Source organism: Anser cygnoides, chromosome 5 (genome assembly GCF_040182565.1).
Source record: "Anser cygnoides isolate HZ-2024a breed goose chromosome 5, Taihu_goose_T2T_genome, whole genome shotgun sequence".
Lineage (NCBI taxonomy): Eukaryota > Metazoa > Chordata > Aves > Anseriformes > Anatidae > Anser > Anser cygnoides.
This window is the reverse complement of record NC_089877.1, coordinates 17641223-17656582: the sequence shown is the minus strand read 5'-3', so window position 1 is coordinate 17656582 and position 15360 is coordinate 17641223. Positions and strand designations below refer to the sequence as shown.

Genomic DNA, 15360 nt, shown 5'->3' with positions numbered 1-15360 from the left:
CCTATCCCTAGCATCAAGCCTCTGGGTGAGGTAGCACCTCTTTCTGTTCACAATACAGTGACAAAACAGACACAGCATAGTTCACTGTTGCCCATCTTTCTGCAGACATCTGTTTCACAAAGATAAAGTCTGTGATTTTGAATGAGAATAGGAGATTTAAGACTTACTTATAGATCATGTACAGATCATAGTATTCCAGTGAGAAACAGAAAGGTTAAGGCTGAAGGTTAATGAGAGAAGATACATTTGTGTTAAAAGTTGCTCTGTTTCTCTCCGCATTTTGAGGTTGTGCTACACTGAATGGTCAATAGTGCCTACCCTGTCTTACACCAGACACTCTCCAATGTCTGGAGTTTTCTCTCTCCCACCCTTGCTAACATGCCATGTGTGGCCCAGGGAGGCTGTCAGAGTGACAGGACCATGGAAAGTTGTCTTCTGCAATTAGGAAGCTTGGAAATGGGGGTGGATAGGAAACACACCTGAAAGCATCAATGGGAACAGAGCAAAGGAACAATGATTATCACTTCACCGCAAAGATTTACTACATAGTTTATATAAATTGCATTCCAGCATGTTGCTGATGTTGGTTCCGTAGGATGTATATGGGTGGAATGGGGGTTGTACCCAGGGAGCACTGTGTTTTCTGATCTGTACAGAAAAGTTTCCAAGCAGGCATATACATGCATGGAAATGTATGTGCACTTGTCAGAGCCACTTCTTGCCAGAAGGTGCATCCTACTGTGTCTAGTGCAGTCACATTCTCTCCTTTTAGCTGGCAGTGATCAAACCTGTAATGTCACTAAACAGAGCCCAGGAAGATGTAAAGTTTAGATCTCTCGTTCCTTTCTGTGCTTCTTGTCTCCTCTTTGGCATTAGCCACCTTACTGTTGCACTGCCTAGGCCCCAAGACTAACTAACCTGTGCATGAAAGAGTGGTCAGCATCTTCTAGGATCTTCTCAAATGGTTGTGAGGAAGAGAAGCTGACAAATTTCCTTCATTACATTTCTTCCCACAAATCATTCTTTTTCTGCCTCTTTATTCCAAGCTAGCCAGGAAAAGAGAATATAGTTGTCCAGCCCTCCAGTGCCAGTTCATGAGGTGCTGTGCAGCCACCTTGCAACTGATGATCTTGAAAAGAGGGCATATAGTACTCATATATACTAAATCACACAAGCTCTTTAACTCATGTTGCAGAAATTCACATATATGCTGCTTTCACTTTCTTAAATTTAAAATGGTGCTGCTTACCACTACTGACAGCATTCAGAAGTGTCAGCTTCTTTACAGCCTGTGAACAGATTATTAGGCTGATGGTGCTGGAAGCAACACCCCCATTCTAGACCATCTCCAGGCATACCAGAGCTATGCCTGAGTCTTCCCATGAATGCAAGCCTGTCTGCTGTAATTGAGAAGGTGGCTTGGCAACCCTTCCGAGCTAGATTTGCTAACTGAGCCATATGACTTAGGCTAGGTGTGTTCTCTTTAGCAGGGAATAAGGCAGGGTATGAGGCATACAAAAGTATGATGTCTTCTGGGATGGCATTGGAGGGTAGTCAGGCAGAGGTAGCCACTCTTTGCGCAGCGCCCTCCGCATTGTCTATGTGGCTGTCTCTGAACTATTCTATCAGGCATATCGGGGCTTTGTCAGCAAGGGACCTAGTCCAGAGAGGACTCAAGTCCAGAGAGACCTCGAGTCCAAAGAGACCTCAGGAGTGAACTGTACAGCTTAGACCATGGAAGGCCAGACAAGGAGTGAGAGAGAGCTATGCAAAGGGACAGTGCAGTTGTATCCAGGAAATCCTCATCATCACAAAGGACCTAGTAGCTAAGATAGTCATCTAGCACGTGACTCAGTTTAAGTCTTGTCTAAATTTTGCATTTGAACTTGATTTCTCCCATATTCCATGGAACTGTTCTAGCCATCAACTATTTACTGTTCTGGTTTGGCAGTAAGTCAATAACACATTGTGCTAGCATAGCAGCAAAGGGCAAGCAAGAGACAGACTGTTGTAGTACTGTCACTATAATAATCACCTGAAAGATAGGAGAGAAAAGCTCAAACATGTTTCTGGAAAAAAAAAATAGATCTAAATTTCAATGTAATTACTAAATAATTATCAGTACTACATAGTCAGCATTTCCAAAATAATTACCTTAAGAATGTCTAACACACTAGAATTAGGAAAAACAAAAAACAAAAACAAAAAATCAACAACAAAACATCTTCATTTACAGAATTCTCTCCTCGCTAAGAACTTCCTCTTTTTCCTTTGCAATCCTTAATTTTCTTTTCTCTGATAAACTCAGGAGAAGATAGCCATTTCCAGTATTCAGTAGAAAATCTTGCCTACATGTGCACAAATCCAGAACAGAATCTTGTAAATTCTTCAGTTTTAGATATACTTCATATAGTTTAAGCACTCCAGAGGGAATATCACATAATGCCTGTTTAGTACATGAATGACTGATTACCCAAAGTTAAGCCAAAATGTGAGTAAAATTGTATCTAAAATCTATAAGGCACATGTGAAAATGCAACTCACCTAGCATAATCATTGAGAATGGCATTTTTATGAAAAATAAAACAGAAAAGAAAACATTGTGATTTCAGTAAGCCATTGAAACATGAAAGTGTCAGATAGAGGTAACATCTTCATGTTCCTCTCTTAAAGATTTTGTAACAGTTTCAAAAAATCTTCTTATATAAATAACTTCATAATAGCACAGTAACCAGTATTTTGTGAAAAACTGTCACCAAATTGTAACTGCCCACTATTAACATTAAGAAACCATTTTCAATGAGAAGATTTAATGTCTGTATATCAAAGGAGGCATTTGTATTTTGACAATTTTTGCTCTAATGAGTGTACTAACAAAAACTTTCTGAATTTATACGCCAGAAAGTACTTTATATAAGGCATAATTCATACTTTTTCAGTATGCTGTTTCCTAGTTTCTGTGTGAATGGACAATATTTCACAATCTCATTACTATAGCTGTGATGATGCTGAATGTGTACACCACTGTGGTTTTGCTTCAGCAGAAGACTATGTGTACTTCTAATCCAAAATGTAAACTCATGTGAAAAAACAGTAGGGAAACAACCACATAATAGAGTTCCAAACCCCACTGTCCATTTAGTACATGCACATGTAACTTAGTTGCTAATTGGCACCATTGGCTCAAGAACTGCCTCGTCAACACATAGCCTTAATAAACAACACTGGCCAACTCCTTATATACCTAGTTCCAGTTATGACACAGGGAGGCTTATTATCATATAACCCACGAAAATTTTTCCAGCAAGGAGACCAGTGACACAGGCCAATTTGTTACTGCCACTCAGGATGAAACATGCACTGTAGGCAATGGGTAGATAATTACCAACTCCCTTTTTTCCACCTGCGTCACTGGGAGGGCATACCTGTGACACATCGTCTGTAATGGAAGTATCACAGTGCTGCATAATGTCTATATGCATAGCACATCTCAGTAACTGCTCCTGAAAAAAATAATGGAGAATAGTCTGTATGATTCAGTAAGAGTGGGGCTGCTGCCATGATTATGAAGTATGGGATCTATCAGCACTCAATGAAAGGATGAATCAGAGATGTATCAGATGTTGACAAAACAATGAAATTTAATGATGAATGGTGGGTGGATGTCATAGGATAAGCCATTAGAATAGGATCACAACAAAAACCTCCTTGTTCAAATGTATTAAAATACAGGGGGATAGACACAAGTCTATTTCCTATCCTTAGGAGAATGTTTTGCACTTAAGTTCCAAGTAGAATGTAGCCTTTTATGACTACAATATATTGGTTAGAATCCCTGTGACAGGTAAGCAGGAAAAGGAGCACAAAATCAATATAGAAGAAGATGGTAAAAAGTCTCTAGAATCTGCTGTGCAGGCAGAAAATTAAGATATATCAGCCATCTTTATCTTGAAACCTATTTCCAGTTTTCAGAAAAATATATGAAAAACAATGCCAAGCAGAAGAGATATTAGCACACAGTAAAAACAAACAAACAAACAAAAAGAATCCCATTCCCTATCAAATTATCAACAAATAAAAAAAAATGTTAACCTGTTCAGCCAAATAACATGATAATCAGAGGACTATTGAAAAATAGTTGTTTTTGCAGTTAGTGAATTGGAAGTAGTCGGTGGTGAAAACTTGGCTTAATTTACACAGTTGCTATCATAGGTTTCAAGCGTTTTTTTTTTTTTTTCAAACACTTTTAGTGTTTATCTTATCTTGAAATAAATGAAGGCAACATATTCTGAGAAAATGTGTATTCCATTGTGCTGTTGAAACACAAAATAAAAACTGCTCTTGGCCCAAATATAAACAGGAAATGGGCATAAACACAGCAGATAGGAATTCTGGTAGATCACTGCAGGTCTTTTTATGGTGTTTATAAGTTTGATGGTTTGTAAGTTATGTTTAGCTTAAGTTAAGCCAAAAGGAAATGTCAAGAGGAGAAAAAAAAAAGAGGTGGTAGTAGCTATAATTCTGTAGAAATAGTGAAATTCACCAATCACAGACAGAACACCAATCAGGTTCAAAAAAATACAGTACAAGAAAATTAAAATAGAAATTAAATGTAGGCTGTCCAGAGACAGTATGGAAAATTATCTACCTCCATTTGTTATAATACTATCAATACATCTAACATTATAAATTAGGTAACAAAGAGATCTTCCCGATGTTGTGTCTCTCTGATACTGCGCTAATATTCATGACATCATGCCACTGCCCTTAGTGACAGAAAATATCAGTTCCTTTACAATTTGTAATCTGAAATTTGGGTGAGATATATTATTAGTGGGCTAGTCATCCATCGGTGTTCGTTATTTTAGATCTTACCCATTCACAGTACTAAGATATCCTTCTTTCTGTTAAAATCATAAATAGGATATTGCATATACTTTTTTTTTTGTGCTACATTATTGTAATTCATTTGCTATATTAAGTGGTTAATCCTTTTAGCAAAGTTTATTTATTATTGCTCCTTTGTCTTCCTTGAAACAAGTTCCCTAGAAATCTCTTGGTTTCCAGGTTGGGTCTAGAAGCCAATACCGGGGAAATTCAGTAATGAAAGATTGGCTCATCAGAATATATATAATCTGAGGGATGCTATAGGTAAACAGAGCTTCACTTGCAACTTCACCAGCAGACACTGCTCCAGCAACAGACATCAGAACTAAGAGGGGGAGGATTTCTCTCCCAAGTTTTCAGTATAACAGGAGAAAGAGATGTGACCAGGAAATTAATAATGAGTGCAAGACATACATAATGTATGTGTACATATACATATGAATATAACATGCATGTATAATAATACACATATAATGGCTACTATAAAACATACAAAGCACTGAATAGACATTGCATGTGCATTCCCAATATTGTTATATTTCTAATTGTTGAGTGTTTATTTTGGAGATAATCTATCCCTTTTGCTATAACTAGATATAAACTTATTTAGCTGAGCTGGAGATCTGCTGTTTGTTATGATACCTTCCTTTGAATATAAAAATTAATTTAGGTACCATAATCTAATTTTAAACCAAAATCTTTCCCTAGTCATTCTTGTGACAAAACAGCTTGTAACAACAGTTAATCTATCTATATATATATAATATATAGTAGTTAATATATATATATATATTTTTTTTTTTCCTACATGGTAAATTTCCTGGCAATATAAATGGCTTGCAAACCTCTTATAAATATCTTCTATGTGGCTAGCCAGGGTGCAAGGGAGAATTAGTAGCTAGAAATAAACATACCAATATAATTAAGCTGGTAACTCAGAGTCAACCTCCAAGGAAACAAAAACAAAAAACAAACAAAAAGAAAGAACACCCTAATAATTTATTACAATTTCAAGACACCTTTCACCACTTCTTATATGTCATGAAACAACCCAGTTCTATACTGATAAGTCAAAATAATTATTATCCCTTCTAGCCACTTCTGTAAAACAAGAATACATTTTAAAAACATAACTCTCCATACCCTTCAAAACCTGAGAATTTTTAGGATGCAAAAAATTGATCCCAATCTCTAAATGAATGCTCTAAAGAATACTACAGTTATGGAAGTATTTTACTTTTTTACTGTATTAGATGCCTCCAAAATTTATTTAAGGCAAAGAATTTTCTTTGTAGAAAATTATAGAAAACCTCAGAAAACAGGTCAATTTTACTGAAGAGAACTAAACTTAGAGGAAAACAAACAAACAAAAAAAACTCCTCTATTTTTCATCCATCTATCTTTAGTCACAACAGTCCAGGGCTTGTCCAAAGCCTTTTTTACTCTACTTCAGCAGAAATCAGAAGTAGACCCTGGCAATTGTTTAAATCTTAAACAACAGCAGCAACAAAAACAAAAAAAGCCATTTTTGCAACCCATAATGATACATAACTAGTCAATGTGAAAAGCTGCTTTTATCAGAATGACTCAAATGTTGCCATTACACAAGACAGCTGGAGCAAAGGGTATCAGCAAGCTGCTGGCCATATGGCAGACACTGTGATGGACCAATTATTCTAGGCTAGAAGAGCTATTTTTTATTTAATATGCTACTAACACTGCTGCATTTCACTCTGACCGTGCCCTTTGCTTCAGTGAATCTCATAAGAACTGTGCAATTTTTTGTGTTCTTTCTTATTGTCAAAATTAAGATATGTAAGCAGATGGTATACAGACTTGTTCTTAGTATTCCACCCTTAGCTTCCTCTTATTATGATGCAAAATATACTGAGAATGACAGCCACTTAAAATGGAAAAAAAAAAGTTAAAATATTCACACCAAAATAAAAACAGATTTTCAAAGGAACTGAAAGCCTACAACTCCTATCAGTTCAAATACTAATTAGCATGTTACTACCTTAGGCTTAATTACTCCATTCGTTCTTACATGCAACCATCTCAAGGGGCAAACCTCATATCTTGCATATATTGCTGTTATACCTCTTAAATAGGGCAACTAAAGAGACAGACACAATTATTTTCCTATAATAAAACAGATATTTAAAACTGCATTTCTCCCCCAATTCATTGAAATTATCTTAAAAAATCTGAGTTATACTCAGCATTTGAGCTAGGTTAAAGGCAATGAAAATGAAACAGTGACCAGCTAGCTTCCATGAAATATGCTAAAGTGTATTTGTATTTTTAGGTCAAAAAAAAAGGAAGAGAAAACATATTAAAATACAAGTGGACTGTATGCATATTAAACTCAGAAAATATTATCTGTAATGGAGTCCTGGCAGGCAGTCTCTTCACTACGAATTTGCAACAATTGCCTCCAGGTAGTTCCATGGGAGACTGACCCATCAAGTCAGCACATTAGATTATTACATATGTAAAATGCTTACTGATACTCTGGCACAAAAAAAATAATCACATGTACATTTGTCACATGCGAGGTAAGTCTTTTGATATATCTCCGCTTGTACAGACTCACATTTTCACAATTTACTTAAACAAAAAAGAAACCAGTCCAGCTTTTATTCAAACACCTAAATGTTATTCAGATGTCTAACGTAAGTCCCTCAGGTTTAAAAATTTTTGGCTTGGTGACTAGATCATGTATAGAGAATCTCTCACTACTTGCTTCTTGGTTTCAAAGACAGACATATTTTCTCACTTCACATTTTATAAATGCTACATACCTTCCTCTTCATCCCTCCTTGTTTTCCAGTGTCCACATGATCACAGCAAATCTGACTTTCTTGTTGCCATTCCACTGTCTGGTTTGGTTATTTTTTTTCCCCCATAAGCTTCACATGATCATATTGTTGTCTGTTCCAGTCATAGCCATGATACTATATTCAGAGGAAAATTCAGAAATCATCACTATCAAGAATTATATGTGACCAGATGACAAATCTTAACATTGTTTTAGTACCCAAATTAACTGAAAGTTGAGAAATGAACTACACCTACAGCCATCATTACTGGTGTTGTTCACCTCACAACCTAAATGTCAGTCATGCACTCAAAATGCCACCAATGTGGATTCTTTTTTTTTTTCAAAATTGAGTGCTCAGATGATAAAGCAGTGTTGAGAGTATTAGGCTTATATGCAGCCTCTTTCATTCAGTACACATTCTGTAGGCCTTTAACAAAGCATTTATGAGGTACACCTTCCCACTTGCAGCGTGCAATTCTAAAATTTAATCTGAAATATTACACTGATATTTTTCAGCCCAGCATCCAACTGTTCTTTCTTCTGCTTGTGTATCATAGAATGTAACATATAATGGCACAAAAACTCTGTTCATACATCCAAGCAGCAGCTTCAATTTGTTTTTTGCTGGTGGTTTGTTGTTGTTGTTGCTGGCACATTAATGAATTGTACAAATAATCTCTGTGTACCAGTCTAGAGACATGCCGATGCATTTAGCTATGGACATATAACCAATATTTTCAAAACCATGCGTCTAATTTTCACTGGCAGTGAAATTGCCTGATTTTCGAGTGCTGCTCGGCAACCAACATTTTAAATTGCTTTTAAGTTCCTGAAAATGCAATTGGTTTGAAAAAACAGTTCATTTAGGATTCCAAAGTATGGTCTTTCTGTATTATAGCAATGCAGATAGTAAGTTTCTAAAATTTAGGAGCAGCACAAGGCCCAGGAGCTCCAAGTTGACTACCACTAGATATACCTAGGTGTATCAGCTGATCAACTTTTTATGGAACCATGATCTATAAGTACGCCTTATTAGTTGGCACCTATCCTGAAGGTCTTAGGGCTAAAACCAAAAAGAAAAACAAGAAAATGACAAATATAGGTACAGAGAAGTTAACCTATGTTTTCTGAACCTTTCTTACACAAGAAAACACAATTTTGGCAGGAAAAAGCACATCAGACCATTTTATGCAATGTAGCAACCAAATGAGGCCAAAGATTCAAGGCCTACTTTTACTTCCTCCATGTTATTTGCTTACTTATATGTATAGGAATATAAAAGTGTGTTTTGTTACTTTGCTTTTTGCAGTCATTGTACAGACCACTTTTGATGTTCTGTTAAACATCATTGGATCATCATCAGTCCTCAGATTAGTACGAATAACATTGAGCTAACCTGCAGAAGTATGTACAGAAATCTGAAAATAAGTTTTCTTCATTGTTAGTCCAGTCTCTTAAAGAGACAATCACTCCTTTCTTTTCCTTCTGTCTTCAAAATCTTAGCTTAATATCACCAAGATTTTGTAATGCAATTTTAGTCCAGGGTTTTGAAAACGATAGTTAGCTTTGAAAAAAGGTATGGTGTACTAACTGCATGATAGTAGTTATATATCTTCACATGTCAACTGGTAATATAGTCCTGTGGAATTTAATGATAATATTTCAATTTTATTGATGATGATAATTAAAATGATAATATTTCATTTTTATTTCCTGAAGCCAAGATTTGGTTGGTGCCACTTACATGGTCTCAATACTGTTTTGTGAATTTAAATTTTACTTTATTAGCTCATCTAGAACTTATTTGTTGGTAACTACTAACTATAGTCAGCTGAATGGTACGACATTATTATGAACTTAGGAGAGCTCACTAGTTAAATAACAAATATGATTAGTTTAATTCAGCAATAGCATACATGTAAATGTATTTTAGCACGGCAATACTCTCAGATGTATAATAAAGGTAGGCAACTAAGGCTTATAGAATATTATAACTATTTTCTGTAGTAAATAACTATATATAACTTGTATAACAATTTTTCATTTTTAATATCTTAACAAGAATAATTCAATTTTATAAGTCCTATTGGTAAATATATCCAACTATCAGAGTTTTTCAAAACTTCCATGACATCATTGATTTTATTCTTAATGTAAAATGACGACATTCTTGGATTTTTGGCCTACTCTTTTATTCTCTCTTACCAACAGGTATAGTATTACTCATTGTACAAAAAATTATCTTATTTCTACAGAATTAGGACATCAGATAAAATTATATCTATTATACCAAGGATCTTTTAGATCAAGACTCTGTATTGTACATGCAAACATCCAGCAAGCCAATTAAGTACTTGACTAATTCAAAACACATGTGACTGTCACACTGGATGGGTGACCCATTTTAAAGCTTAAGGGCTTCTGATTTTAACAACAGAAAAAAGCATTACATTGTCTAGCTTTAAGTCTTCTCTTATTCAGAATGAAGCATTAATGGGCAAAATCAAGTTTCAAAACATATATTTTAATAACTACTGTTAGGTAAATGGTTCATATAGTGCTGCTAACATTACAGAGAACAACTGCAGGAAAACATTCATAAGCTTACTTACTGGTGTTCTAACTTGAAAGAAAATCAAATAAAAGAAAATACATTAACAAAATAAAACTGTAGTTATATGATGTGAAATAATTTTATTAATGCAGCCTTTAGGAATAAAAATATAAAACTGAGATATCCAAAATGATAAATATGTGTTTGAATGTCTCACCATGTGAAAAAGGCTGCATTTCTCATCCTATAATTGTCTTTATTTCAGTTATCTCAAGAAGTATATTGCGACTCCCATTTCAGCACTAAATATGAAACATGGCTTCTTGATAATGATGGTCAGGAATACTGTTTATGCAAATTAAGAAATTGCAAAACACAAATATAAATGAATAAAGTTTTTTTTTTTTGAAAAATCTTGAAAAAAAATACTTTATTCTAGGGCTGGTATGTCCATTGTCTTTTACCAACCGCATACAGTATTAAAGTTTGAAGACATGCCTGCTCCAGAATCATGAAGTTTTTATAGTCTATAAAGAATTATGAAGCAGAGGAAAAAAGAAAACCCTGTAGTTTGAAACTTATAAACTATTACTAATCTAACACACTTTTCTATCTCTGAGGTTAGTCTCTTTCTCTAGTGGTTTAAATGAAGACCTTATGGCTGAAAATTACAAACAAAAAAAGGGGGTTCCTATTTTCCTTTTCCTGGTTTTCTTCTACATGTGTTTTTCTAGAAGTCCACATTTTCTCTCCACTATACATCTCAGTATCTCATTCTGTCAACTGACAGCCCAATATATGTGTTTCCCATATAGGCCAGCTTTTACTTCCTAGGTGCTTACCTTTTACAGTGATATTGTTCTCTCGGTCATCCCTTTAAGTCCACCTCTACTAAAGACATTACATCTTTCACAGTGAGTGATCACTTTAGTGTTTTCCATTAGATTGGATGGCTGAAAATATGAATTAAAAAAGGCAACATACAATGCAAGTTACTGAATGTTAAACTTATCGTCATGATAGTTTAAGTAGTAAAATGTTTTCAAACATAACTTTAATAGTATAAACACAAATTGACAGTTTGTTATTCCCTATCTCATATTCCAACTCTCCTTCTCCCCATATACTACGTCTAATATCTTAGCACCTGTCACCCAGATGTGGTTGGCCTTTAATAGCATGGACTTCATGTCTAATTGCAAGTTTGACATGTAAAATTGTTTTGGGTGTGTATTGTGACTTTGTAATCAAGACTGACAATATTATCCCATGAGTTCTGTCTGCTATATTACAGTGGATATTGATCTGTTATTTTTACTAAATTTTCTCTGTTTTCTAAAATATAATAGCAATCATTTTCTTCAATAATGGTATATGCCATATCTACTCCCCAGTCCACTGTACTGTAAGTAAACAGTTAGTTCGCTTACAGCATATGCTCCTCTTTCACTGCTCTTTCCTTGCCCTGATGCTTACCTCAGTTGTGACAAAAAAAGGATTGGTGGAAAACTTATTTGTAGATGTTCCCAAGGTACTGTAAATATCCCTAGGCTGTCTACTTAGAACAGGGCCCATTATTATTTCAAGTGTCTAAAATAGTTTAACACTTCACAATTGGAGTATAAATAATAAAATCAAATAGTCTATATAGTTAGACTCCAAAGAGTTTAAAATAGTTTACCTCACAATTGGAGTATATGCACTACATGAATTTGTTTCGTGATTGAAAATACATTCAGAATATCAACTATATTTTTATTATGTAAACCTAAAACACAGTCTTTATTTATTTTTTTCTGACCTTGTTCTTTATGGCACAGGTGAAGAACATATCCAGGCCTCCTCTCTAGATAGATGGTTTGGATACTCTGAAAGATTTAAGTTTGAATATCATTAGTAGAAGGAGGGAGAAATTAAGTCTTCCAATTCTGCGATAAGTATTCTAGACACTAATCTGCTTCATTAAAAATGAGCATTAAAAAGAGCAATCTTGTGCTGCTCTTTTCTAATCCTTTAGAATAAAAGTCTGAGTGGTCTCCATGCTCTGTGTTGAAGTTAAATGCTCTGGCTATGTAGCAGAGGTACTCCAAGTACATCTACTCAACAAATGTTGTAGAGAACATGGGAACATTTGCGACTCTGCCTTAATCATAAACTGGAGGTAGGCACCAAGTCAGTCATCCAAGATGGCTGATATTCGTAGCATGAAAGCTTTAGGTGCTTATGTAACTTAATTAGCAAATCAACAGATACTACTGACCTTTTACTCAGCTAACTCTAGATCATTCCCTTCGGTGTAAAGGACTGAACTAGGAGTGAAGTTTATGTACAGTACGATTGCGTGTGTGTAGCTGTGTGAAATTGGCCTTGTAGTTTGCGTTTAAACTCACTTTAAATACAGAAAACAAAATAGAAATGCTAAGTACTGTGACTTTTAATCTCACAAAATCTTAATTAAGGGTGAAGTGTGGTTTGGATTATGCCTCAGAAAGACACGCAGCAACAGAGAACCAGTCTCCCCAGGTAAATAGAGATGATTAATTTGAAATTGTTTGAAGTTTGTTTACTTAATGCATATATAACAGGAGGCTTACTCAGGCAAATAAAATGCCTCAGGAATCAAATATCAAAATAGATGGTGGCAGTGGTTGGGGAAACCAATTAACATACCCACAGCAAGGTACCAGTGGAATTTAAACCAATATTCACTGCTTTACTGAAAAGGCAGAAGATTATTTTTTATAAGATGAAATGAGAGAAAAAAGTTGTGCTTTTCTCACACTTAAGTTAGCCTTGGATGTGGCTTTTCATATCAAATGCAGTTTTTCAGTTTTAATAAAGCTAAGGTGTTTTAATAAAGTTTTAATAAAGCTAACTCTTCTTGTTCTTTATACACACATATGTATGTATACACAAGTACATGTATTACACTAGCATTACAGTTAAAAAAGAAGGGTTATGAGGAATGAAAGAAAAGCACTTCCTCTAAGTTACTCTTATTTTGAACTAGGTTTATATCAAACAACTTTATCTACGCAGATTTGTTGACAGGTGGTGTTAAACTTTAAAGGAAAAGTAAACAGAAGATTTTCATGAACATTCACATTTACCTCATTTTGCTGGTTAAGCAAACTCATATATCGACTGCTTGATTTTAACACATAATATCAAGTCCTTATGAAAAGACCTTTTTAATATAACAGTAATTTTAAAAACATAAAAACTCTACAGAAAAAGACCATTTAAGTCTGAATTAGTACCTGAAATGGTCATTAAATGTTCTCAGAAATGTCTGATGCTGAGGCCTACAACCTTACTTGCAGAATGGGACCTACCGCATTGAAAATAAAGTTTTCTATAAGACCTTGTAATGAAGCTTGAATACTTTGTTGTTGTTGTTAAACTTTAGCTGATATTATAGGGTATGTACCTGCACTGTACCAAGACTTCTTAAATCTTTGTAGATTTACTCCTGGTTTAGCTTTACCAAAGACTTTCTGAATACAGTGGAAGTCTGATACATGGAGTTCATCAGTAGTTGCACAGAAGATGCAGTAGTTTGATGTATATTTACTATAAAAATAGTAGAAACATAGGTGACCTTTCTTGCTCTTCTTTATGATGTTGGGTATTGTGTCAAAGAAGAAAAGACGGCAAGATTCAGAGACCGAAACAAACAAACAGACAAAAACAAATAAACATCCAAAGTGAGGCTGAAGAAGGAAACGGATTTTGCTGAGCTTAACGCTGAGAAAAAGGAGTACCACTAGTGATATTCCTTACGTACTTACACATAACTGTAGATACTAGATAAAGAATTGTCTGATTGAAATAATGAACTAGACTATTTTTATGTATCTTTTAAGAGACAAAAGTACAGAAATAATCTTGCAAATAAGCATTTTCTTCATTCCATTTCTTTCTGACAGGCTGTGGGTAAACAAAGCAGCTCTGCTTCATTGTTGCAATATGTATTCTGAAAAGAGCTGTACCAGCATTCTTATCAAGAATGGTGGGGGAGAAGAAACAACAACCAAAACACTCAAATCTTGCTGACTTGGTTGCTTTTATAAACCAGTCCTCCTGCAACCCCAATTGTGTAATTTCTGTTTGTTTAGACAACTCTTCTATGTACTATGATTACCCTCAGTCATTGCCATTAGAGAAGGGCTAATAAGAGGAAAGGTAGATACACATTTTATGATTCTAGAGTGCCTGCATAGTCTCATCCACTTGTCCAGGTCCTGAAGCCCCGTCCAGAACTATGCACCACAAAGAGCAAGACCACAGAACAATTGCTGGACTGAGATCTTCATCCATCTACTGAGTGCCCAATGTCATGTAATATAACAGTTGAAGACAGATTATTCTTCTTGCTGAAAGGTTTTACCTCACAAATAGGAAAAATAACCCCTTGCTAACCACTTTTATCCTCTGTAGTTCATCCATAAGGCACGAAGGCAGAGCCCTGTGCTATTAAAGTTGCAGTAGAAGGGACACAACTGTGTGCTGTGGTTTAGAAAGCTCAGCACGCAAGGGCTGTAGGAGCAGAACTGCAAGTGCCTGAGAGGAGGGCTGTATTTATCTCATTTGTAAATGTAACCCAGGGTGTTTTCTTGTTTGTAACAGCGGTGAAAGTGTTTTTTTTTTTAGGTTACAACTTGAGGCCTCCGAAGAAATACTGTTTACAATTGGGCACACGTGAGTTATGAGTAATGTTAACTATTACCTACACCTCCTTTGAAGTACAGATACAAGAATGAACATTTAACTATGCACCTGGGCACTTGGATTGTGCAACTGAAGCCTTTCTCCTGCTGAAATCCTTGCCTCACAAACTCCCCGAGCGCACTGTTTTTCCGTGCCCTCATCCTGTTACTTTCTACGCTGCTGAATAACTTCTGCCCAGCCAGCAGCTTTGGAAAGCTCTGACACCTCAAAAACGCGTGACAGAAATCAAGCTTACACACCCCTGTGCGACTAATTACACGCGTTAGACCCTGACTAAGGAGCGAGCCCTCAGCAGCCGCCGGCCTCCCCTCAGCGCACCAACGGTCACCGCCTCGCGCACCGCGGCCTGCCCGCCCCCTCTGGG

The 15360-nt window shown here is 35.6% G+C and overlaps 1 protein-coding gene across 1 annotated transcript in view; it reads right to left on the bottom strand.

Annotated features, from left to right (window-relative positions):
• ABTB2 (ankyrin repeat and BTB domain containing 2) overlaps positions 1-15296 on the bottom strand; it is a 164595-nt gene extending 149299 nt beyond the window's left edge. The window contains exons 1-4 of the mRNA XM_048058842.2: positions 15045-15296; positions 12067-12133; positions 11108-11218; positions 7692-7844 (exon numbers count right to left, since the gene is read on the bottom strand). The gene's annotated coding sequence lies outside the window, so the exon portion shown is untranslated. The remainder of the gene's footprint in view (positions 1-7691; positions 7845-11107; positions 11219-12066; positions 12134-15044) is intronic.
• Between the last annotated feature and the right edge of the window lie 64 nt (positions 15297-15360).